This window comes from Phoca vitulina, unplaced genomic scaffold (assembly GCF_004348235.1).
Source record: "Phoca vitulina isolate PV1807 unplaced genomic scaffold, GSC_HSeal_1.0 scaffold7, whole genome shotgun sequence".
NCBI lineage: Eukaryota > Metazoa > Chordata > Mammalia > Carnivora > Phocidae > Phoca > Phoca vitulina.
In genome coordinates this window covers 46,830,067-46,856,776 of record NW_022589710.1, presented here as the reverse complement: position 1 = coordinate 46,856,776, position 26,710 = coordinate 46,830,067, and the positions used below count along the sequence as shown (strand labels likewise).

At 41.6% G+C, this 26,710-nt stretch overlaps 1 long non-coding RNA gene across 1 annotated transcript in view; it reads left to right on the top strand.

Moving 5' to 3' along the window:
- Window positions 1-26,710, top strand: part of LOC116632696 — an 84,517-nt gene that overhangs the window by 26,702 nt on the left and 31,105 nt on the right. Inside the window, exon 4 of the long non-coding RNA XR_004299486.1 lies at window positions 4,237-4,337. This is a non-coding gene — a long non-coding RNA (uncharacterized LOC116632696). The remainder of the gene's footprint in view (window positions 1-4,236; window positions 4,338-26,710) is intronic.

The window sequence follows — 26,710 nt, the reverse complement described above, 5'->3', positions numbered from 1 at the left end:
ATACTTCTCCAAGTGATTGAGAACCCCAAAGAGCTTTTGTTTATATGAGGTATTTGATATTTGCCTTACTATATTAGAAATTATAACTGAGAAATTAAAAATACTTATTTAAAATAACTATAAAAACCCAGAGCATATTAACATACATTACATATTTTTATAAACAGTAACTGTATTTTCCAAAACAAAGAAATTTTTGAGAATGGCATTTTTACAAATCTTTTTAATGTTTAGCTTATAGATTCTCATATGCACTTGTGCATCCAGTCTTTTATGATATATTGTTTTGATTGAAGTTTCTAAAGAAAACCGGCGCCGGGCACCTGGTTGGCTCAGTTAGTAGAGCGTGTGATTCTTGATCTTGGGGTCATGAGTTCGAGCCCCATGTTAGGCATGGAGCCTACTTAAAATTAAAAAAAAAAAAGAAAAGAAAGTCTGCCCTCACACAGACATGTGGTTGGAAAAGGGAAAGGGAAACCTTAGGGGACCTTGGACCACAGTTTGAGAACCGTTTTCCTACAACCTTCTTGGCACTGCCCTAAGCATTTCTCTTCTATATTTTGCAATTAGAGATTTAGATGATAGTATAAATTTAACACTCTCTTCTTTTGAAGTCAAGGTCCTAGTAAGCAAGTCCCTTAGATAAAGTCACCCAGCTGGTTTCAGACACTCTGCTTTTAATTTACTTCAACCACCTCTGATGTTTGATGTGTCCTTTTGCTAGGTGTTGTATAAGGCTTGTGGGAGCACAGAGCTGCATAAGGGATCCCAGACTTCAAGTTGCTCACTAGCCAAGGACTAGCCAAGTTCACGAATAATTATAAGACCCAAACTAGTTAAATATCCCACTGTTTATGGAAGAGTTGTTTTCTCTGTCAGTATGAGGTATACACATTAAAGTGCACGTATCATAACGCTGCTCTACAGAAACTGAACACACCCGTGTCATACCTCTTCTCAGGACAATTTTTGGATAGCTTTTGTCAAGAGGCAGGGTGGAATAACAGAAAAGAAAGATGGCCTGGGAGAATTTGTGAACCCAGGGTCTACTGACCTCTTGGGTTCTCACTTTTCTTCTTCTATAAATGAAAGGTTTGGCTAAAAAAAAATTAACCAAATTTTTGCCCACCCTTAACATTCTATGAATCTGAGCGTGTTTAGGTACTTTGGGGGATTGGATTGTTGGAGTGCTCTTTGGAATCATTTCTCAACTTGAAATTGAGCTGATTGGGGAATAAAGCAGGAAGCCTGCCATCTAGTGGGGAATATATATATTGCTCTATTGCTCAACCTGAGGCTGAGCTTCCAGAACCAGAGGCCTTTTCTCCTCACCACATCGCCCTTAATTACAGGGGTTTTCTTTGCGCCACAGTTACAATACTTAACTGTCTTGGCTACATTATAACAAGTGAAGGGAATATACTTGTGGTTTGGCTGACAACATGAGAGGGGAGGCCTCTTGCATTTGTAGTTAATTGCTCTGAAATTCTGCCCGCAGGCTTTGCCATGCCCTCCGCATGCACTTTGGGCAGGCCAACAGGGAGGCTAAAATGATAGGTATCCATAAGATGCTGTCTCTGCCTCAAGACTTCAGGCTCCAGGGAGGGACGCCAGCTTTGAGTTCTTTCTTAGAGCACATCATTAAGGGAGGGGGGATTTGGACACCCCCCCACTCCAGCCAGTTAACTCTTGGGTGTTTACTTGTGAGAATGGGACACAATACAGAACAAAAGCCTGGGCAGAGGCTCTAGCACAGGCAGGTCGGAGTTAGGCAGCAGCACTGAGGGCTGGGGTTCAATGGAAGGGGCTGGAATGCTGGGGGCAAGTGCGTGCAGACGGGGGAAGCAATGTGGGCATTCCCTGGCATCCTGAGACTTCTATGTCCTTCACGTTTCCCCACACAAAGCCTTGTCGTGGTGAATCAGGGAAGGATGACAATCTCAACACACAACCCATCCCTGGCTGGTAAAGAGGATAGGAAACTGCATGACGTGACCAAGTGGTGCCCAGTCTTGAGACTAGAAGGAAACCAACCTTGTAATACTAAGTGCCTAGCCAAAAGCATTTTTAAAAATAAGAATAAAAGGCACTTTTGTGTCCAGCCACCTTTTATGGGGATAAAACCGAAATTGGTGGGTTGTGAAATATAAAAGGCTGATAATCGCTGGCCTGCCAACTAATTATTAATTTAGGGGCGCCTGGGTGGCTCACTCGGTTAAGTGGCCAACTCTTGATTTCAGCTCAGGTCATGATCTCAGGGTCGTGGGATCAAGCCCCACGTCGGGCTCTGTGCTCCTTGTGGAGTCTGCTTGAGTTTTTCTCTCTCCCCTTCCGCCCCTCTCCCCACTTGTGCGCGCTCACTCTCTCTCAAAATAAATGAATAAAATCTTTAAAAAAAAATTATTAGGCCAGACCCTGTGCTGGGTGCTGGGTTAAGGGTGGCAAAAATGCACAGTTCCTACCCTGGTAGGATATACAGGCTAGAGATGAAGACATTGAACAAATAATTATATAGTATACACCCAGGGAGTCAATGACATTGGTGATATATATGAGTTAGGGAGAGAGAAAGAGAATGTGTGTGTGTGTGTGTGTATGCACACATGTGCATGTGTGTAGGGTGTTCCAGGCAGTAATAAAAGGTGTGAAAATGTGGAGACAGGAAGGGGCAGGGTGCCTCTAGAGGACTGAGAGGCAGCTGGTTCTCCCTCACAATGTGGAAGAGTGGATGAGAGGGAGCTGGAGAGCCAGGCAGAGACCAACTCACATGGCCACACACCATCCTTGTCCTCAGACAGTGGGGAAAAAAGAAGAGGGGCCTGACCAGATTTGCATTTTGAAAGCTCATTCTGGTGGCGGTGTGCTGGACAGACTGCATGACAGCACAGGAGGGGACAGGAGGAGACAAAGGGAAGTTAGTTGGGAGGCTGCTGTAATCACTCCAGAGCCAGGTGATGGCGGCCTGAGCTAGTTAGAGAGAAGAGAAAGGAGTGGAGATTGAACTGGGATTGCGGGGCCTGCCCGGGGACCGCAGCTCCGGGATTTCGTTTGCTCCTGGAGTGAAGGGCAATGATTGTCAGGACCGTGGTAACTTCTGAGCATGGGGGCCAAGGGGCACAGACTCCTTGTGATTCTGAACAGTGCCTGAGAGAGTTGTCCATTTAATATCAATAAGACAAGGCTGTTATCATTGCTAATATTGAACATATTTTGGAGGTTCTCACTAATAAACGAAGAAAAGAAATAGTCTCTATGAATATTACTAAAGAAAATTATCTTTTTTGTCAGGTTGGATTGCAAATCCAGCCTAATAGCAAGTGATTACAATTAATGGAATTTTGAAAGGTGGCTATGTGGAAGATAAGTATACAATCAATAGCTTTACTCTATGCTAACAAACATAGAGACATTCCATATTCGTGGATGAGACAACTTACTATAAAAATATAAATCCTTTTAAAGTTAATATATAGGGGTGCCTGGGTGGCTCTGTCGGTTAAGCTTCTGTCTTTAGCTCAGGTCATGATCCCAGGACCCTGGGATGGAGCCCTATATCGGGCTCTCTGCTCAGCAGGGAGTCTGCTTCTCCCTCTCCCTCTGCTGCTCCCCATGCTCGTGCTCTCTGTCAAATAAATGAAATCTTTAAAAAAGTAAAGTTAATATATAAATTTAATGCTCTTCTAATCAGAATCCCAAGTTTGCATGTTTCTGTGTCTTTGCTTAATTTTTGTCCATTTAATCTGTCTTATACTGAGAACGGTGTGTTAAATTCTCCCTGTAGTGTATTTTTGTTTTTCTTTGCTTTTCTGCTTTAGATAGGTGGAACATTCACTATTCCCACCCAAGGATAATCACTATCTTTACCTCTGATACCATAGATTAATAATTTTGCCTATTAATAATTAATAGTTTTGTCCTTAAATTAATGGAGCCGTATAGCATGTGTGCTTTTGGTTCTGGTTTCTTTTATTCAACATTATGTTTGTAAGATTCATCCATATTGTTGTATATCATTATAGATTTTTTTGTGTTTATATACCACAACTTATTAATCCTTTCTACTACTGATGGACTTCTAGGTAGTTTCGAGTTTTGGGCTATTGCAAATAGATTTGCTATGATAGTCTTGTATGTATCTTTTGGTGCATATCTGTGTGCATGTCTGTTGAGTATATACCTAGGAGTGGAATTTCTAGGTTGCAGGGTACCAATCAACTTTTTATGTCTTATTCCTAGACGTGAAACAGATAGCCAAGGTTACCAAACGTCTGAGGAAAGCCTCCTGTGTAAGATTGACACAAGAAACACACAGGCAGCAAACAAACAAACAAATACAGGTATGTCTACTTTCCCTATGAACAGTTCCAAGGAATTATCCTGTGGCGTGGCCTGACTCTCTGGTTGTCTTCCTCATCCATCATGATAAAAGTAAACATTGTGGTGGGTCCAGTAGCCGCCACTGTACATGTAGAGTTTTGGGACAGTTGGGCCATTGTGCAGGTTCGTCATATTTCACCACTTCCTTGGGAACTGGAGGCAAATGGACGTTTCCATGTGGGTTTTGGTGTCATACATATAGAATATTTCTTCAGTTTTGTGGACCACAACGTGGTCACATATAGCATACCACATGCCCTGAAGGCATTGCTGGCCTCTGGGCAAAACAGGCTGTTTTCCCAGAACAGGGATGGTTGGAAGGTGGTCTTGTTGACTTTGACCAAGATGATATTACCTCTGGTTTCCTCAGTTTCATATAGGGCCCCAAGGCCTGTGTCTTTGGTAGAGATGTCTTCATAGAGATAGAGAAATCTTCATAGAAGGAAGAACTATAGGCAAAACCATTGTTATAAGCTGCAATTGGAAGTAGACTGGTTTAGACCTTATTTGAAGTGACGTCGCCCCACACATGTTGTTGTTGATACCGTTGTAGTAAAGCTGGTTCTTGTCACGACCATTCCAGAGCCAAGTTCCTGAATGAACAGGCCTGTGGAAATGACAGCACTGAGCTGTTTTAATTTGGTGTCATCTTTGTATATAGAATGTCTAAGGACGACAGGGGATGAATGTATAATGCTCTAATCCAATGCCTTCTGGCCTGGTTCCAGGTAGAGGTCCTTCCCCTGCCCAACCTCCATTTTTGATGGGATGATGTGGAGAACAAAAGGCTGGCTGAGGCGAGTGATGCCTCCATTGGCCCAGAAAGCTGGGGGTGTGAAAGGAATGGATCTGCAGACATCATGCCTAGCTGCAGACACAGTGCTGGCCCATAGCAAATGTTCTAAAGGTGTTGGGGAAGGACTGATGGAAGGAAAGAAGCTGGCCAGTGACCTCTCTATCTTGGGTGGATAAAACTTTGAGAGGGGAAACCTCAAAACTTTATTTTAGGGGTGCCCATTCTTTGGGGTTCCCAAACGTTGGGCTCTTGTTGGGTCATTGTATTAATCTGCTTAGGCTGCCATAACTAAATACCACAGACTGGGTGGCTTGAACGACAGGAACTTATTTTCTCACAGTTCTGGGTACTGGAGGTCCAATATCAAGGTATCAGTTTGGTTTGGTTTCTCTGAGGCCTTTCTTCTTGGCTTGCAGATGGCTGCCTTCCAGCTGTCTTCACACAGCTTTTCCTCTGCGTGTGTGCATCCCTGGGGTTTCTTCTTCTTATAAGGACAACAGTCATATTAGATTGGGTCCCACCCATATGAACTCATTTAATGTTAATTACCTCTTACAGGCCCTATTTCCAAATAAGTCATATTCTAAGGTATTAGGGATTAGGGCTTCAGCATACACATTTTGGGAGGACACAATCTAGTTAATAGGAGTCATCTGATGAGGAGACGATCTGACTAGGTGATGTGACCACTGGAGAGAAAAGGCATGGCCATAGCTCAGAGTTCTCAGGGACCCAGATATCTAGGTTGCTTGGGTTAGGGTGTTCATGGCCTTGAGTTGTGGTTCTGGGGTTCATGAACAAACCTGTTGATAATATGTGTTGAGCAGGATCTCAGGAGCGAAGGGTGTAGGGAACAACCCTCTGAGGAGGGTTCCTGTCCCACCCAAGTTAGATGTTGCCAACCATTCTCTAGAGTTTGGACTTGGGCTTACCACCGGGTGAAGTGTGATAACATGATGATGAAAAGGTATCTAGCTCGCCTTGTAATAGATTTCCCAGGACTGTGGGGTGTTGTCTGCTAGGAACTTAAGCTTCACTCCCTTCACTCACAATGCAAGTATATTCAGTTTTTTTTTTTTTTGTAATTTCTTTGATAAACATTGCTTTTCTACTACCTAATATAACTCAATCCATATCAGTCACATAATAAGTATTGCTTATGGAAAGATCAGGAAGACTTGCATGTTAGGGAAAAAAAAAAAGATAGCAGGAAGTAAACACCTGGGAAAAAAAGGTCAGCCTCATTATACCCTATTTAAAGATAAGTAAATTAGAATAGGTATCCTTACATGCTTCTTAAATTTGCAAATGTAAAATAGTAAAATCCAATGCTGGTGAAGTTATGAGGAAATAGGTTTACTCACCGTACTTGGAAATTACCATTTGTATTACATATGTACCAAATAGGCATATATATAATGCTGTGCATTTTGTATATTAGTAGAAGAACAGTTTAACCATGTTTAATTCATGCTGTGAAGCTGTTGATAAACTGTGATCTGTATTTTTTATATTTTGTGAAATAAATGAGTTACTTTGGGGGAACGAATAGGCAAAAACAAAACACAAGGTAGCTGGCTGTACATCTTACAAAACTGGGTCTCTGGTCCCTGGGAGGTGTAATCCTCTGGCATTCTTCCAGTTTCTATTGCAGTGTGGTTAGTCCATTTTGATGCTTCAGGACATGCCTGCTGTCAGAGGGTTCCGGTGCTTTTCACCTCTGAGTAAAGAAATCTCAGGGCCTGGGCAAAGGAACCTTAAGCCCTTGCAATGCTGTGCCTCATCACCTTGCTCTCTGGGCCTGTCTGGATCAGAGCTAAGGCTAAGGCTTCAGAAAAGTCAAACTGGGCTCTTGGAACTGAGCAATAGCCAAGTGATCTTGGGCCAGTCTTAGGACCTCTCTGAGTCTTTCTCAACTCAAAAAGCAGGGCCTATGGTTAGAGCCACGGGACCTTAGTTGTTTTCTGGTCCAGTGCCTCAATGACAAATGCAGACACTGTAGCAGGTACTGTTCCCTTATTGAATGCCAGCCACTGTCCTAAGGACTTTATGTTGATTTGTTGATTGAAGGATTTGATTCTTTCAACAACCTTATGAAGTTATTAATATATCGTATTGAGTTTAGAGATGTTGAAACCAAGGCTCAGAGAGGTGAAACAATTTGTTCAAAGTCACATAGCTAGCAAGTAGCTGAGCTGGGTTCAAACTCAGACTGTCTGACTTCACACCTTTCACCCTGGGAGGCTATGCCGGGGGCTTTCAGACTCTTCTGAGCATGGTGCACAATGAGAAATCATTTTAACATGATCATCCGCTATGCATAAACAACTGAAATACAAGTTTCACCCAACATGTGATGCACATTGGTATGTCCATGCTATTCCAATTCATACCTTTCTAATAAGTCCTGGTCTTGATGCACTAAACTAATCTCAACTCATTTGAAGACCCTGCCCTATGTGAGGAAGGCACTCTACCATACTACCATGCAGAGACCATGAGTGGTGTCATGTTCAAAGTCACAGATCCATACATGGCAGAGCTGGGTCTAGAACCCTGGTCACCAGGATCAAAGTCCAGGATGTTTTCCCTGTATCATCCTGGGAGGTCGCTGGTACATCCTGTGAGTGTGAAATAACCTTTTTGGGGGGAGGCCAGTGGGTCAGAGTGCACAGGGCAGAGGTCAAGGCTTTGCAGAAGCAGTATACGAAGGGCTCTCCTTCCCTCACTGAAGACCCATGAGGGCACCCAATTCCCCTGTCCCACAGTGCTTTGCTCAGGGCAGGCCCCGGTGCTGCACCAGCCGCTCTGCCCTGCAGTCTGGAGTTCACAGCAGGAAGGGCATCTGGCTTCTTTTCCAGCTCACCCACATGCTTAGTTAGGCTAGTGGTCTTTGGCACATATTGAACAATTATTTTCCCATCACTTTCCAGCTGTTAGAGAAACGTGCTTCAGACTCATCAGTTGGCTAAGGTGCCCTGAGTCAGCTGATCCCAATCCCCGGTCTTTGCTTGGGGACTGAGCCTCACAATTCATGTGCTGTCATTTTTGCTATCCTTCTCCCCGCCTCCATCCTCCAAAGTCCAGCGGAAGCCCTGCTTCTGCCATAATTTCTACCCAGACCACTCTGCCAGCACAAATCCTTCCCTTCTCTGAAGAGCTTATTGTCCCCAGTATGCATGTGCATAGCTCAGAAACAGTCTTGTTTCACATTATATTTTATTTCATGAATGTAGAGACCTGGGCTTGCACCCAGGATCACCACTTACTATGTGTCTCGAGCAAGTCACTTAAACTCTCTTTCCCCATTAGTGAATTGTTACCTTTCAGGGCTCTTACGAGGACTACAGAAAAAGATGTCTGTAAATGTCCAATATATTGGAAGATCTTTATTCATCCAACAAACATTTATCAAGTCTTTACTATGTGCAGATACTGTGCTTTCCTAATTGAAAAATTAGGAGGCCTAGGGTTGTGCTAAGGACTGTGGGAATGCAGTAGAGGGAATCCTGGTCTCTGCTCCCTGGGGTTTATAATTGAGTTGGTAGGCCAGTTAAATTTGCATGATACAAGGCAGCGTACGTTTAAGTACAGAAAGGAGCCCTTTCTATAACCGATGTTAGAGAAGCTCAGAGGTCCAAATGGGTGGTAAGAAGACGAAATGCCAAGAAAACCAGTGCTGTCCCCAGTGCCTGGAGCCATGCCTGGCACCTGTGGGCGCTCAATAAATAGAAGTGAATAAATAAATGACTTGGAGAGACCTTTGATATGTCTGAGCATGTTCCTCATATTACAGAAAACTGAGTCCTGAGGGAGGACCTGGGGACTGATGCCCCCAGGGGTTTAGGGATAGGAGACAGCTGAGATGAGAGCCTCCTGGTCATTTCCTTCAGGGCAATCTCCCCTCTGTTGCAGACAGGATGGAAGGATCCATCGTAGTACATGGATTCGTTGAATTTGTGATAACTTAGGTAAGGGTTAGGTTGCTTTTCCTTTTAAACTATCAAAGGAACCCCCAGAATGATAAGGAATATAAGCAGGATTCTATGGGAACTGTTAGTTCATTTGAAAGTAGTTCAAAAATTTTAGAAGCACTCTTCAGAATAATCAACTTGCTAATTATAAATTACTCTTATCACTATTATTTTTATCACTATTAATTGGTAGCGACAATAGCCTAGTAAGTTCCACACAGCTCTCTCTATAACCACATTGAATACTCATCTTAAAGGGTTTAAAAACATTCTATGTTCACACTGGTGTTTTCCTGAATTGGGAATTTGAGAAAAAGACATCTTCCCTTTAATGCCTATCACTGCCACACACACACACACATGAAATTTGGAAAATGTAAAAAACATAAAAATAGCCTACAATGCTGCCTCCTCACATTACCCACAATGCCCCCATCCCCACATTACCCACAACCCCCCACCCCATTGCCACATTACCCACAATTCCACTTTCCTGGGACTACTATTAACCGTTTAGTTTAATTACTTCTAGTCTTTTTTCTTTATGCATCCCCCTGCTAAGGTAGTTGAGTTCATCCAGCATGTTTAATTTTGCCACTTGTTTCTTTACCTAACATTAGAACGTAAGTTTTTCTCCCTTCATTTCAACTTTTCTGTAAGTCACATTCTAAATAGTGGCACAATAATCTTGCATGCAGCTGATGCAGGGATTTTAAAGCAATGGGACATAGTTCTCTTTGCTGGAGAAATGGCTTCTCTCACCTTGTGGGTGGTGAACCCAGAAAAGTTTTGCAGATGCTTCACTTGGTCTGTGGGGAAAGCTGGTCAGGGGGGCAGGGGGTGACTTTGTGCAGTGTCCTTGGCCCTATGGCATCCCCTTCACGGGGTTGGCAGGCCCTTCATGTCCCACAGCCTGAAAGAAGAGTGCCATGATTAGGATGAAACCAACAGGGCTATCTGGGAAAGAGAGGAGCCTGTCAGGCAGGGTATAAAACAAACCTTCAAAATATACTCAAATCAACAGGAAAAGCTGTCCATTAGAATCCTAATGCTCAGAAAGCACAAAAACATTAGCATGTTTTATTTCTACAAACACTTGGACAGACTTGGGAAAAATCACTTCATCCTGTCTTTCTGGGCTTTTGTCCCCTCCTCTGGTAAGTGATTGGTGTTTCTCAAACTGGGGTGCCTGGTAATATCCCAGGGATTGATAAGGCACACAGAACATATATGGCTAACCTCTTGGAGCATAGATTTTATTTGATTATTTGGAATATCATTTTTAATATAAAAACATATAATATGTTTATCTTGGGGAAGAGAATGCAAAATTTGCTTTTGTTTTAAAAATGAAACACAAGTCTTCCAAAAACAAAATTTAGTCAAAATTTCTAGAAACTCTGCGGATATGCTTTTATTCTTCTCTGCCAGAGGGAGTGCCTCAATTTGAGACACACTGGACCAGAGGGTGGCTGAAGGTCCTCTTACCTGTGATGTGGGGAGCTCCTCTGGGCATAGGTCACAAAGATCCCTCAAAATCACTGTCGACAAGTTCGGCCATCATGGGTGCAATGTTTTCTAATACTTCAGATTCTCCTTCCCCCTCATCATGTTCCAACTTTCTTTCTTTCTTTCTTTCTTTCTTTCTTTCTTTCTTTCTTTCTTTTCTTTCTTTCAAGATTTTATTTATTTATTTGAGAGAGAGAGAGCATGAGTGGGGCCAGGGGAGGGGCAGAGACAGAGAATCTCAAGCAGATTCCCTGCTGAGTACGGGGCCTGACACGGAGCTCCATCTCACAGCCCATGACTTCATGACATGAGCCAAAACCAAGAGTCAGACACTTAACTGACCCAGCCACCCAGGCACCCCAGCTGCCCTCCTTTCTGTTCACTTGTTCCTGCCTCTGGATCTTTGCCCCAGCTGTGCACCTGCCTGAGATGCTCTTCCTCCCTGTCTTCATGAGGTAGGCGGGTCCTCTGCATCACTCAGGTCTCAGAGGAAATGTCCCCTCCTTTCCTGACCACTGACTAACATACTCCTCAGCACATATCCCTTGGACCTTTTTAGTAGCTTTTATCAATATCTGGTATTATTTGGTGCATTTTGGGTTGATTTATTTGTTATCTGTCTTTCTCAACCAGAAAGTAAATTTCATGAGAACAGCCAACTCTCTCCCTCTTTCACTGTTTCTCTTGGCACCTAGAACAGCACACAGAGTCAGGCACTCAGAAGGCATTCTGCAGCTGTTGAGTGGATAAATGAACCAGGCATCTTTAGTAATACTGGCCACTCTGTGCATAAGGGTCTTCGATTTGTCAGGACACTACATTCCCCAAGCATTCTACAGTATCGGGAGACAGTTGTATTGGCCTCAATAGGTGGGATATGGTAACCCCAGAGGACACTGGGCAGTTCTTTCTGAAGCCTCACGAAATGGAGAGTGTCCTCTGCCCTAGTCACCTGTCACTTTTCTTCAGTTTCTGCTGTTCTGGCCCTCGTGTTCTAAGAAATACTCACATCCAAGAGGTGGGGTGACAGGAGAAGACCCAAGATCAGTCACAGGAGCTGCAATCTCCCTTCCTGCCAAATCCCTTCTTTGTGTCCCTCCATCCATCAAGCCCCTCTACTCTGTGAACCTAGCAACTGCTCCAGAGCCCTCTGGCTTAAAGGTTCCCTATCATGGCAAATGAGAAGAGAAGACAGAGGTCACCCTTGGGTGCATCTCCCTCTTTGGCAACTCCTGCCATGTGGTCATGAGGTCTTAGGATAGAAGGGCCTTCAGGACAGTTAGCCCACCAAATCCCTTTATTTCTGCATTTAGGAAATGGGTCTTCACACAGTCAGTTGGAGCATATTACTCAGTTTAATTCCCAAATATTTATTGTATGCAGAGGATTGGGCCAGGTATCATGGGTTGGTGGAAGCCACAAAGGTGAACAGAATATAGTGGCAAAATGAATATGAGGAAAGCCAAGCTTACAGATGTCTATAATGCAGGACAGAATACAATGAAAACAAGTTATTCTTTTGCAGCCTTCCAAGGAGACTAGTTAAAGAAGAGACCTTTATACAAACTGGGGTAGTGACAGCATGAGCTCTAAGTGAGACCCCATAATAGAAGCAGACCCCAGACCCACTCTGTGACTTTGGAAGGGTTATTTCTCCTGTCTGGGTCTAATCTGGGGAAAGAGAAGTTGGATCCCTAACACACTCTTCACACTCAAAAACATTTTATAAATTCTAGAAGAAATTAAGAAGTGGGGAGCCATTCTCAATTCGGCATAAAACTCCAAAACCATAAAGGAAGAGATTGATACTACATGATTACAGAGAAATTAAAATCACCATGGGAAAAAATACTATAAACATAGCCCCAAGACAAGGGACAAGCTGAGAAAATACACTTGCCTAGAAAATATACTTGCCCCCCCCCATATATATATATATATGGGCAAGGAGCCAGTTTCCTTCTTTTACAAAGAATACACACAAATCACCTTGGAGGGGACTCCGTTTCCTCATCTGAAACACAGGGGATTGGACCAGTGTTCGCCAAGACCCCTGCCTTCCCTCTCTGAGTCTTCTTGGGAGTCCTGCATTGCTCAGGCATGGCTGGGAAAAGCAGGAATCCCTTAGGGGTATCCCGGGGAGCTGCCTGCTAGTTGACCCCAACCACTTGGGTATCCCCACCTCGGAGTGGTCTCTGAGGGGTGGTAAAGTGGGGCAGTGTGGGTGTGGAACAAGATCAGAGCTGTGCCCAGGTGACTCTAACTTGCCCCCTCCACACACTGATGTCCCTTGAAAACTATCTTTCAGCTGAACCTGAAGCTGAAGAAAGCTGTTCAACTTCATAGATAAGTTCTACACATATAACACATTTCTTTCCATTTACTGAGCACCTACTCTGAGCCAGCCACTGTTGGGTGCCTGCTAGGGCGGGTGAATGACATGCTGTACCCAGCCTCAGGGAGCCCACAGGTCATGAGAGGAGACCTTCAGGCACACCTGAACTTCCTCATGGTGACCAAATTGTCCTGGCTTTCCCAGGACTGTCCCACATCCGGGATGATTGGTCACCCGCTGGGCACCTGCACCACCTGGATGGCTTTTGAGAATGACAGACTTTGGGTCCTACTCTACGAGATTCTGACTCAGTGGGGCTAGGTGCTGGTGATCCAGATGATAGCCAGGTTTGGGAGCTACTGATGTGGGCACACGATTAAAACACAACATGGGAAGTGCTTCAAGGCACATAATGTGGTGGTTGAGAGGCCAGGGCTTAAATCTCAGATCTGCTGCTCGCTAGCTGTATACCCTTGGGCAAGGCAGGTAACCCCTCTGGGCCTCAGTTTCCTCATCCATAATGTGGGTAACAGCAAGACAGATCTCACAGGGTTGTAGATGCAACGAGCTAATACAGTAGAGCACTTAGAAGTCCTGGTGTGGAATGAGGCCTCAGAGACTTAACATGTGGCTTTGAGAAGAATCCATGTGGGTTTGATGTGCTTTGGGAGCCTGGAGAAGGGAGTGCATGAGCCTGTCAGGGGAGACCCAGGAGTTAGGGAATGGGTATTTCAGATGGGATGTGAAGAACAAGTAAGAATTCCTGAGGCAGCAAGGGGGAAGAGCACATGTAGGAGCGTGAGGTTGGAGAGAGACTGGCATGGCAATGGAGTGTCTGTGCATGCAAGGGAAGAAGTGACAAGGATGGGAACTCACACGGGAACTCACACGGGGCCGTGTCTCCAGCCCTTGCATGCACAGGAAAGTAGCAATGGCTAGTGGAAGCCACTAAAGGTTATAATCAAGGGGAAATGGTTCAGATTTGTGAGTTAGAGAGATCACATCGGTGGCTGGGGGCAGGACAGGCGAGAGGCTGCTGGAATGTTCCAGGTGAGAAGTAGCGAAGGCATGAGCTCACTCTGGTCATCATAGCTGAAAGAGCGACAGAGTGTCCTCATGCCCTCTAGCCCAGTGTGGGCTGGTGAACCAGAGGACTGCCTTCCCCTTGGCCGTGTCACAGGGAGTGACCGTCTCTCTGCCAGCGAGTGCCCCATGCCTCTGTAATCTGGACTGGGCTGGCCCTTTGCCCTTCACCTGGGTACTCATCCAGCATCCAACTTGAGGCTGTTCTCACCATTTCATCTGACCTGATGGCTCAGTTCCAGCGCACCTGTGGGGGTGTGTATATTTCCCCCAAGTTTTCATCAAGAGATTAGGAAGAAAGTTTGCATCACATTCCTTGTGATAAAACTCACAAAATCTCCTTTAAACATCTCCATTCCTTTCTCACCTTCCCTCAGGGACCAGGCACCCCTTTCCTCTGTTTTTTCCTCTTGGACTTAATGGCCTCTAAAATCTTTTTCCTCCCCCTGAGCAGTCAAACTCTGGGCCTCAGCGGGCTACCTTAGAAGCCAGACTGTTACTGGCCCCACCACTTTTGGATGCAGGTTAGGGACCATCTTTGTATACTTAGACATGTGAGGTATAAAATGTTTTACCAAAACTTAGAAAAAAAAAAAAAAAACCCAAATGAACAAAAATAGTGACAACAAAACCTGCAGACTCTTAGGGGGTGGGGGGGCTGGGGAGTGGGGACATGTTCTCGGACATCTCTGCATGCTCCCGGCTGGGTCTTGCACTGATTTGCAAGACCATTCTTTCCACATGGGGTAGATTTGTCAGAAATGTGTCAATTTAGAGGAGAACTTATGTGTATTTCTGGGAACTGATTTTCTTAAAAACTGATTTTGGACTTTGTAAATCCTGAGGATGAACCATATGTATACCTAAAACAAGCTAACAAAAACAATAAATAATAAAATGGAGATAAAGGCCAGGCCAAAGAGCATTTTTCATTTTTTTCCAAAAAGAACATGATCACATTTCAGTTTTGTGTTTTGAAAGGCTGATTCGGGACCCCTGGAGGGCCAATCCTCTCCTCCCAATAAGGCCACTATGTCAGGCTCAAAATCAACTCTGGAGGCAAAGCTAAAGAGTTCCTATTTAGGGGTTCCATCAGGGAGGTATTTGTGTCTTATGACTGTTATAACAAATTACCACAAGCTCAGTGGCCTGTCATAGTTCTGGATGCCAGAAACGTGAAATCAGCATCCTAAACAGAATAATGGCAAATGGCAAAACCAGGAAAACTATTTGCCACCAAGATGACAATGTGGTTCCCAATCCATGAGAAAAATGCTAAAATCTAATAAGAAAAATGGCAAAGGACATGAAAAAATAATAAATAGAAGAAGAAATAGAGATGACTGTTAAGATAAAAATCACCCCTAATAATCAGAAAAATGTATATTGAGAAAAGATATAATTTTTGTTCATCAACTAGACAGAAGTTTTAAATAAAACATGAGATGTGCAGCAGGAGAGGCACTCTGAGACAAGTTTGTAGGAATGTGAACTTGTGTTCTTTCTGGAAAGACGCCTGGCAGTATTCATCTAGAGCCTTTTAAAAAAGGGCTTCTAACCTAGTAACTGTCTTGGAGTCTTTCCTAAGGAAGTGATGTGCCAGTCAAGTGAAGATGTCCATCATGTTTTTTTTGATGGTAAAAAGATTGAAAACAGTATCAGAGAATGACTAAATATATCTTAGCACATCCAGATAAGGAATATGTACGCTATGAAAATCTTGCTTTTGCAGAATGATGACATGGGAAATACTAATTATAGTGAAGTGAAGAAAGTGAGATAAAACAGGGCATATGTCAATAGTGAAAAATGTGCCTAGAAAAAGGATGGAAAGCATTAAGACATTTTTGTTCAGGCCATTTATATTCGCTTGTTTACTTGTTTTTCCTTTCTTTCATCATACTGTGAGGGCAGGGAGTGGGCGGAAGTCAGGCCCCTGTCCCACATTAGGCATTCATCAGTTGAATGATGGAGTGGGGTAGGATTTTGTTTTTTTCTTTATATCTGGTGTTTCCCTAATTTTAAGCAATAAACATTGTGTTACAACACTTTCTGTAACAAATAATAGAAATGGAACTCAAGCTAGTTTACACCCTACAAAGGGCTGAATCGTGACCATCCAAAGATATCAGGCCCTATTTCTTGGAACCTGTAAATATCATCTTATTTGGGAAAAGGGCCTTTGCAGATGTGATTAAATTAAGGATCTTGTGAGGCGGAGATTATCCTGGAGTGTCCTGCTGGGCCCTAAATGCCATCACACTTGTCTTACTAAGTGGGGGATGGGGAGATTTGACGTGGACAGAAGAGGGGACAATGTGAGCATGGAGGTAGACTGGAGTGATGAGACCACCAGCCAAGGAATGCTGGCAGCCACCAGAAGCTAGAAAAGGCCAGGAACAGAGTCTCCTGTGAACCTCAGCGAGGAGCACTGCCCTGCGGACCCCTTGATTTTGGCCCAGGGATACTGATTTCAGACTACTGGCTTCCAGAGTTGTGAGAGAATACATTTCTGTTATTTCAAGCCACCAAGTTTGTGGTACTTTGTTACAACAGCCATAGGAAACTAATACCCTCCAAATATGTGGAATTAGGGGGATCACATGCTAGGAAGCCGTGAATGGAGCTGAGGTGCTCAAGCAGTACGTCCCACAGTGCGTGTCCTCCCTTCTTCCCGGTATCCCTGCCCCTGCTTCTCCCTTCTGCCCTAGATAAGCCTTGTCAGTGAGGTGGAAAAGTGAGGCAATATCTATATGGCAGGGTGGTGGGAGTAGGGGTGGAGAGAGGATATTTCTAGGTTTATATCAGTCCCACATCCCAGGAGTGAGTACCTTTTTTTTCTCTCTATATCCACATAGAAACATTCAGAGAAAGATTCTGATTGGTCTTGGGTTAGTTGCCCAACCTTTGGGCCAATCACGGAGGCCAAGGGTGGGGCTCCGTGCTGTTACTGGCAGCCCCACCAGAATCCCCTGGAATGTGGGAAGGATAGTGCATCAAAAGAAAGACAGGAAGGTGGGAGAAGAGTGCTAGCCTCAGAAAGATGATGAAAGGACGCTGGGCAAAGCAACAGAAATCCAGATAAATATGCATTTGCTCTGTAAATGGAGAACTATACTATTTCTCAAATTTCATGAGCTTTCTCAGAATCCCTCTATGTATATGTTCAAATCATATCCAGGATCATGGACCTAGATTTGAAGCAATGGCAAAGGTCACCTGGACCAATCTCTTCATTTTACTAAGAAACCGAGGTCCAAAGCAGGAGATTAACGTTCCCAAGGTCACACAGCTAGTAGGCTGCAGAGTTGGGCCAGGACCTAGTTCTGATTTGTGGCCCAGTGTACTTTTGCCTCCTCTGTCTCTGCCAGCAGTTAGCACACTACCTACCCTCCAGCACCTGCTACTCTGGATTTGGTCCTGGGATCTTTCTCTCTCTCCCCATCTCTCCGTCTCCCCACTTAGGATGGTAGCTGTGGGAAGGATGCACTCGGAATGGGCATTTTAGCCCCAACTCTGCCACTCCTATCACATGACTTTTGGACCTAGATCTTTACCTATAGATTAGGGTTAAGAATTCTTACTGGAAAGCATAGCTGTGCAGATAAAGTGGGATGTCTGAAATGACCAGCACCATGAACATACTACTATCCTATACATGTTTGTTGAGTTTGCAAGCTGGTGATGACCCCTCTCAGTTTCCTAAGATCCCTTTCTATAGGACCTCAGCTCATTCAAATGAATTTTCTTTGCTTCTAACCTGGTTTCAAGCTGTCTGCAACTTTGTCCTTCCTTTCTCCATGTGTTAACTAGACTTTTCTGCACCTTATCATTTTTTTTATATTGATCAAGATCAAACCAGCTCAAAATGTTATTTTGTATTTTTTTCTGTTTCTCCCTGTCCCCATCTAATAAAGGAGCAACATTTCCCTTTATTCTCCTAGTCTCCTCTTTTTTTTTTTTTCTTCAGTATCTTTGAAGACTGTTTTTCTGTGCCTTTATGTACTCAGTTCACAAATCACATTTCATTTTTTGCTTTGGTTTTCTGTTTTTTTTGTCCCCCTAAGCTTTCACTCTTGTACCTTTTTTTCTTTCCTGAAAAAGGTTACACTTAAAAAAAATTGTTTCTGGTGTAATGCATTGCTTACAGCGACACACAGGTCCATGGAAAACAATCACTAATTGTGATGATGACAGTATATTTGGGGATTTTTGATTCTCATGAATTTGCTCACTCAGCCTTGAATTTACATCAAAGTTTTGTTGGTCTGATTTAGGGAGGGAATGTGTTCTCATCTGAGATTTTAGTTCCAAGCTACAGAAAGTAGCTCTTTTGGAAAGGTTGTTGGGAAGCCCTCAGCTCTCTGGGAAGGCTGAGGAATCAGTTTGGGCAGATATGGAATGAGGCACCCAGAAGTGCAGGGTTGGCACCGCAGACTAGCCCCGGTGACAACAGAGCTGTCACCACTTCTCTGTTTGCCTGGCCTCACCATCAGACATGGGCACGGGGCTGCAGGCACAGTTACCTGCTGGCCCTGGAAACTGGGCGTTGTCACCCAAGTGGGATCTCCATGGTCCCCACCTCTTGGCATCTTCAGGGGTTCCAAGATTAAGTCAGATATCCTTGTCCCACCTTCCATGATGGGAGATGAACCCAGTTTCCCCCAAGAACAGCCATCATATTTATAACAGAAGCTCTGTTATTCAGTGGTAAGTGGTACATTGCGTGTTACCTCTGTGTCTGTGTGTCGGGTGGGGAGCAATCGGTGTGTACATCAGTCATGCCAGAGGGCCAGTTTTCTGTCCCAGGAAGGAATCTGCTTGTTCTGCAAAAATCTAACTTAGACCCTCAAGACTCACAAATATAAAGCACATAACTATGTCATTGCTCTGTGGAAGCAGGATAGCCAAATAATTTTACTTAACCAGGGCCTGAGGTCCAAGTATGTAGGGCATGGGGCCCTGTTGCCACTCCCAAGTATGCACGGATAGGTAGAGCTTAGCAAATGCTGGCTTAGGTGTGACAAAGTTGGAAAAGAAGGAATGAAGACTCAGCCCTTTTTACTTTGAGATTTTGAATCACATTGGAATGGACTGGGGCAGCCATGATCACCAAGGTGGCAAGAAACAAATTGGGAAAAGATTTTAAAAGGTCCCATGATAATCACTGTATTATTATCTATCTCTGGGTAACAAATGCTTCCAAAACATAGTGACCTAAGATGACAGGTATTTACTATCTTAGTTTCTGTGGGTCTGCTTAGCTGGGTGGTTTTGACTTATGGTCTCTTATGAGGCCATGGTCAATGTGCCAACTGGGGCTGTGTCCCTTAAAGGCCTGAGTGGGGAGGGAGGAGCTGCTTTCATCTCAGGGCCACTGGTAGGAATTCTCGGCTCTTTGCTGGCTGTGGTGGGCTGCTTCATTACCTTGCCTTTGTGGGCCCCTCCTTAGAGCCACCTGGTGTATCTTTACAACATCGTAGTTGATTTCCCTCAGAGTGAGTGGTTGAAGAGAGAAAACAAGGAGGAAGTCCCAATGCCTTATATGACCCTGGGTTCAGAATCACATTGCTCACTGGTGATTGGCTCATAACCATTACACCTTGTTTCTCCCTGCAATGATTTATGAGTTATAACCGCATACTTAAAAAAAAAAAATTTTTTTATATTTCATGAGTATATCTGGCATTCATTTCAGTCTCTTTTGAGCCCCAATGGGCTCATCTATAAAACAGATTTTAGAATGAGTGATCTTTTAAGGGATGGGGAATGTGTGCTTCACCCCAGATATTTTAATATTATAGCTAACATTTATATAAGGCATTAGTATTTTTAAGTGTAACACTGGGTAGGTGTTGAGCCTGGGAGCCCTCTGGTCCATTACTCTGCTCTTTACACTGGGAGCTGATCTCTGCTATGTTTCCCAAGCCCCCAGGCCACTGGTGAGAGGTTGGAAGGTGGGAGAAAAAGAGAAGCCAAGGTATTCCTCTCCCTCTTTGCCCCAAGATGCATCCCCAGCAGCATCTGTGTCTCCCCCATAGCTCCAACTCCCACATGATTGGTTTTCTGCTCTCTTAGAAGGCCCCAGCTCCTAAACTGTGGAACACTACTTTTCCCCTTTGTTCTTACAGCCTAGGGGTGATGGTGCTTCCTGCTCTCCTAGTTCCCAGCTGCCTCACTTTCCTCTGTTGGCTCCTCAGTATTTCCTCACTTTGTGCATTAACTTCTTTCTGTTGTAAATACTCAGATTGGTTTCTCTTTCCTCCTGAGACCCTGACTGATACAAAATTCCTTTCTTTGTTGCATCTCTACAATTTTGTGAGAGAGGTGGGGCAGGTATCATGACTCCCCAAATAGTTACAATTACTGAAATTCAAATATCACTGAATGAGTTTAACACCAGAGTAGTCACTAAAGAAGAAAAGATCAGTAAACTTGAAGACAAAGCAATAGAAACCATCCAAAATGAAGCAACAAAGACTGAAGAAAATGAACAGAACCTTAGTAACTTATTTGACAATATCAAGCTATATTACTGATGTGTAGTTGGAAACTCACAATAAAGAGAAAGGAAGAGGAGGTAGAAAGCATTTGAAAAAAATGGTTGAGAACTTGCCAAATATGACAATTATAAACCAACATATCCATGAATATTAACAAAACCCAAACAGGATAAACACAAAGGCATAATCAAATGACAGAAAATCAGTGACAAATGAAAATCTTAAAACTAGCTGGAGAAAAGGGTACACATTATGTTAATGAATGAAGATTAAAAACGACAACAGACTTCTTGTCAGAAACTACACAAGCCAGAACTATAGTGCTGAAAAACAAAAATTCCATATTACCCAAAATTATCCTTCAAAATACAGGTGAAATAAGGACACTTTCAGACAAAAACTGAAAATGTTGCCATTAGATGTGTACATAAGAAATGCTAAAGGAAGTTCTTGAAAGGAAAATGATACCAGGCAGAAACTTGGATCTACACAAATAAATTAAGAAATGTAGAATGGTAAATATGTGAAATATAAAATACATTTTTCTCTTTTATTATTATATAATACTTACCTAGTATTATAATACATACTAATACATGTTATATATTATTATCTCATATTAATTTTATTTATTAAATTGCTTTAAAAGGCAATTGTCTGTTTAAAGCAAAACCAATAATAATGTGAAAATAAAAACAGTAGGACAGAGAATAGAAGTGAGAAATGGAAGAATACTTTTGTAAGATTAGTACATTCCACACAAAATGGCAAAATATTATTTAAAATTTACTATAATAAATTAAAGATGCATACTGTAAATACCTCAGTTACTAGTAAGAAAAAAAGTTGTAGCTAACAATCCAATTGAAGAGATAAAAAGGAATACTAAAAAAAAATTTAATCCAAAAGAACACATGAAAAAGGGAAAAGGAATAAAGAACAAGGGTTACTCAGAAAACAAATAGCAATATAGTAATTTAAACCCAATGGTATAGATTATCACATTAAATGTAGATGATATAAACCCTCCAATTAAAAAGCAGTGATTGTCAGACTAGATAAAACACAAGATCTAACTGTTTTCCCTCTATATGAAACTCACTTTATTTTTAAAAAAGATTTTATTTATTTATTTGAGAGAGAGAGAGTGCACAAGTGGGGAGGAGAGGGAGAAGCAGACTCCCTGCTGAGCAGGGAAAACCAGGACCCTGGGATCAGGACCTGAGCTAAAGGCAGATGCTTAACTGACTGAGCCACCCAGTACCTGAAACTCACTTTAAATATAAAGATACAGGGGCACTTGGGTGGCTCAGTTGATTGAGCATCTGCCTTTGGCTTGAGTTGTGATCTTGGGGTCCTGGGATCAAGCCCTGCATTGGGCTCCCTGCTTAGCGGGGAGTCTACTTCTCTCTCCCCCTCTCCCTGTGTCCCTCCCCACTGCTTGTGCTCTCTCTCTCTCAAATAAATAAATAAAATCTTAAAAAAATATGAAGATACAGATTATTAAAAGTAAAATATGGAAAAACATATACCATGAAAATATTAATCATATGAAAGTTGGAGTGCCTATATTACTTATCAAAGTAGAGTTCAGAACAAAGAATATTGCCAGGCATAAAGAGGGACACTTCATAATGATAAAGCGGTCAAGTCATCAAGAAGACAGGACAATACTAAATGAGTGTGCATTTTTTTAAAGTAAGCTTTATGCCTAATGTGGGGCTTGAATTCACAACCCCAAGATCAAGAGTCACATGCTTTATGGACTGAGCCACCCAGGTGCCCCTAATTGAGTGTGCATTTAATAACAGAGCTTCCAAATACATAAAGCAGGAATGACAGAACTGAAAGAATAAATAAACAAATCTACATTTCTACTGAAGATTTATTTCAGTAATTAATACAACAAATAGGCAGAAAATCAATAGGGATATAGAAAATGTAATCAATATTATCAATCAACTTGACCTCATTGCTGTTTATAGAAAAGAATACCCATTCTTTTCATGTACACATGGAACATCACCAAGGTAGACATATGCTGCCATAAAACAAACTTCAATAAATATAAAATAATTGGAATTATACAGTTTGTTTTCTGATCACAATGGAAATTAATTAGAAATTAAAAATAGAAAGATATCTTAAAATCCCCAAATATGCAGAAATTAATCAATATACTTTTTTAAAAAAGATTTTTATTTATTTATTTGAGACAGAGAGTGAGAGACAGCATGAGCAGGGTGAAGGGCAGAGGGAGAATCAGACTCCCCGCTGAGCGGGGAGACTGATGCGGGGCTCGATCCCAGGACTTCAGGATCATGACCTGAGCCGAAGGCAGACACTTAATTGACTGAGCCACCCAGGCATCCCAACAATATACTTTTTAGCCAACCAAAAGTCAAAGTAGAAATCATAAGGGAAATTTGAAAATTATAATGAAGTAAATGGAAATAAAAATACATAAAAATTTGTGGGATACAGATATCTATCTATCTATCTATCTATCTATCTATCTATCTATCTATCATCTCTTCTATCATCTCTCTATAAAATCTCCTATGCATGATAATATGCCATAACCAAATGTGTATATTCCATGACCACAGGTTGTGATATCCAGTGGGGTGGCAGGGGACTCCTATCCCCACCCAGCAGTAACAAGGAGGTGTTTCACTTCCAGGTGTCAGAGAAGGCAGAGTGAGGAACTTGAATTTCTACTCCCATCTGGTCATAATGAGGTCGTACCCTAGTACCCCTTTTTCCTCCCCTGGAGTGGTGGGAAAGCGTTCCTAAAACAGAGGATTTGAATAAGATTCAGGGACTCTTAACATTAAAAAAATGGTTCTGGAGAAATTGGACATTCATAGGCCAAAAAATGAAGCTTGCCTTATTTCATACCTTATAAAATTAACTCAAAATGGATCATATATTTAAATGTAAAGTTACAAAACTTTTAGACGATAACATAGGAGAAAATCTTTGGGACCTAGGACTTGGTCAAAAGTTCTTAGATATGATACCAATAGCATGATCCATTAAAGAAATAGTCAATAAATCGGACTTCATAAAAATAAAAAATCTTTTCTCTGCAAAAATATTTCTTTTTGACCTTGTCAACAGCTACAGACAGGAAGAAAATATTTGCAAACTACATATTACACAAAGGACTAGTAATTAGAATATACAGTTGACCCTTGAACAACATGGGGGTTGGGGTGCCAACACCTCACACAGTGGAAAATCCATGTATAACTTTTGACTGCCCCAAACCTTAACCAATAGCCTACTGTTGACTGGAGGAAGCCTTACTGATAACATAAACAATCAATCAACCCATATTTTGCATGTTGTGTGTATTATATACTGTACTCTACAATAAAGTAAGCTGGAGGAAAAAAATGTTATTAAGAAAATAATAAGGAAAAAAGAGAAAATAATTAGGAAGAGAAAATACATTTACAGTGCTGTAACTATATAAAAAATCCACAGACAAATGGACCTGTGCATTTCAAACCCATGTTATTCAAGGGTCAACTGTATTTTAAAAAAAGCAAAACTCTCAATACACAACAATAAAAAAGCCAACAATTCAATTAGAAAATGGATAAAAGCCATGAAGAGACATTGCACTGAAAAATCTATACAGATGGAAAATTGGCACATGAAAAGATGTTCAGTAATATGAGCCTCAAGGAAATGCAAATGAAAACTATAATGAGAAACTACTACACATGTATCAGAACAGCTAAAATACAAATTAGTGACAATATCAAATGCTGGTGAGGATGCAAAGAAACCAGACTCGATAAGACCATTTCCAGGCAGAAGGCTGAAAGTGTTCATTTCTTTTGGCTGTGTATGATAAGGTGTGGGAAGAGAGAGATGGGCTAAAGAAAGAATTGTTCAGCCTGCAAGAAGAATTTAAAGTGACTGTGGAAAAGGCAGGACTTAATATGCTGGAGAACAAACTCCATCTTAATTCCAGTCCCCCAAGCCAGTAAATTATTTTCCAAGTAAATAGTGGCCTCAGGGTAAAGATCAAGGCAAGAGTGTGGCCATAGGATCCTTAAATAAGACCTCTGAAGTTTTGTGTTTGTTCCTACTAGACCCTCTCAGCCAGACAAAAGGGTTTTAAGTTACCAAAAATAGTGAGAGTCCTATCTAAAAAAGGATTCTGAATGTGGCTCCATAGCATGAAGCAGACCAGAATTAGATAAACTGTAAACCCACAAAGTCTTTATGAGAGTTGTATTGACAAAAGCCCGCTAGGACTGAAAGGCACTGAGACAGTTCAAAATACTATACATTAAAAAAAACTAATGAATTGTGGCTACATACATTAATGACATAGGTAATGGCCAATTGGGTTTATCCTAAGAATGCAAGGTTGGTTTAATATTAGATAACTGAATAAGGTAATTCACCACATTAACAGATCAGAGGTGAAAAAAAAACATACTTTTTTTTTTTTAAGCAGAAGGACTTTTGGCAAAATTAAAAATTCAGTCATGTGTTTATAGCAGCATTATCAACAATAGCCAAACTATGGAAAGAGCCCAAAGGTCCATTGGCTAATGAATGGATAAAGAAGATGTGGTATACACACACACACACACACACATACACACACACACACACACACACACACACACACACACACACAGAGGAATATTACTCAGCCATCAAAAAGAATGAAATCTTGCCATTTGCAACAACATGGATGGAACTAGAATGTATTATGCTAAGTGAAATAAGTCAGTCAGAGAAAGACAAATACCGTATGATTTCACTCATATGTGGAATTTAAGAAACAAAACAGATGAACATATGGGGGGGGTGGAAGGAGAGAGGGAAACAAACCATAAGAGACTCTTAAGAATAGAGAACAAACTGAGAGTTGATGAAGGGAGGTGGGTGGGGGACAGGCTAGATGGGTAATGGGTAATAAAGAGGGTACTTGTTGTGATGAGCAATGAGTGTTGTATGTAAGTGATGAATTGCTGACTTCTACTCCAGAAACCAATATTGCACTGTATGTTAATTAAATAAATTTAAATAAAAAAGAAAGCTAAAAAAATTAATCATGATCAAAACTCAGCAAATTATGAATAGGAAGAAACTTCCTTAACCTCATCAAGAAAACTTAATATATTTTAAAAGCTTACAACAACATAATTACTGGTAAATGTTGAAAACATTCTCTTTAAGGTCAGAAGCTAGATATAGATGTTAGCTGTCATCACTTCCATACATCATATCAGAGGTCTTAACAATTGTAAGATAAGAAAAGAATATATAAGAATTTGAAAGAAAGAAACTAACATCATTTTCAGATGATATGGTTGTCTATGAAAAAATATCAAACGATCTACAGATAACATTTAGCCCATTTAGTGAGAGCATTTAGCAAAGTTATTGGCTACAAAGTCAATGTTTAAGCCAACTGCATTCCTACGTACCAGCAACAGATCAATAGTTCCTCTTTAGAGGATATATATGTACCAGGGGACTTACAGAAGAACATTCATAGTATCCCTGTTTATAATAGCAAAAAAAAACTGGAAACAACAGAACAGTTATCAATAGTGAAATGGATCAGTAAACGAAAATCTGTTCATGCAACAGAATACTATACACCAATAAAAACGAGTTGTGGCTACATTCATGAATATAGATAATTCTCAAAAGAACAAAAGGTAGAGTAAAAAATACCATGTCTCAGAATAATAATACTGTATTATTCCATTTACATAAAATTTAAAACCAAGCAAAGCACAAAAGTATATAGTTTAGTGCTGCATATATATATAGTAAACTTATTAGTGAAAATAAAGGGCTGATAAATAAAACATACAGAGGGGATCAGAAAGGGACACTCAGAGGGACTTCAGAGATACAGAAACTGTTTCTATTTCTTAGGCTGGGTATTGGGTTCACAGATGTTCATTGATTATTTTTATCCTTTTTTTAAAATAAGAAATAGGTTATTTTATTTTTTTAATTTAATTTAATTTTTTATTTATTTATTTTTATTATATTATGTTAATCACCATACATTACATCATTAGTTTTTGATGTAGTATTCCATGATTCATTGTTTGCGTATAACACCCAGTGCTCCATGCAGAAC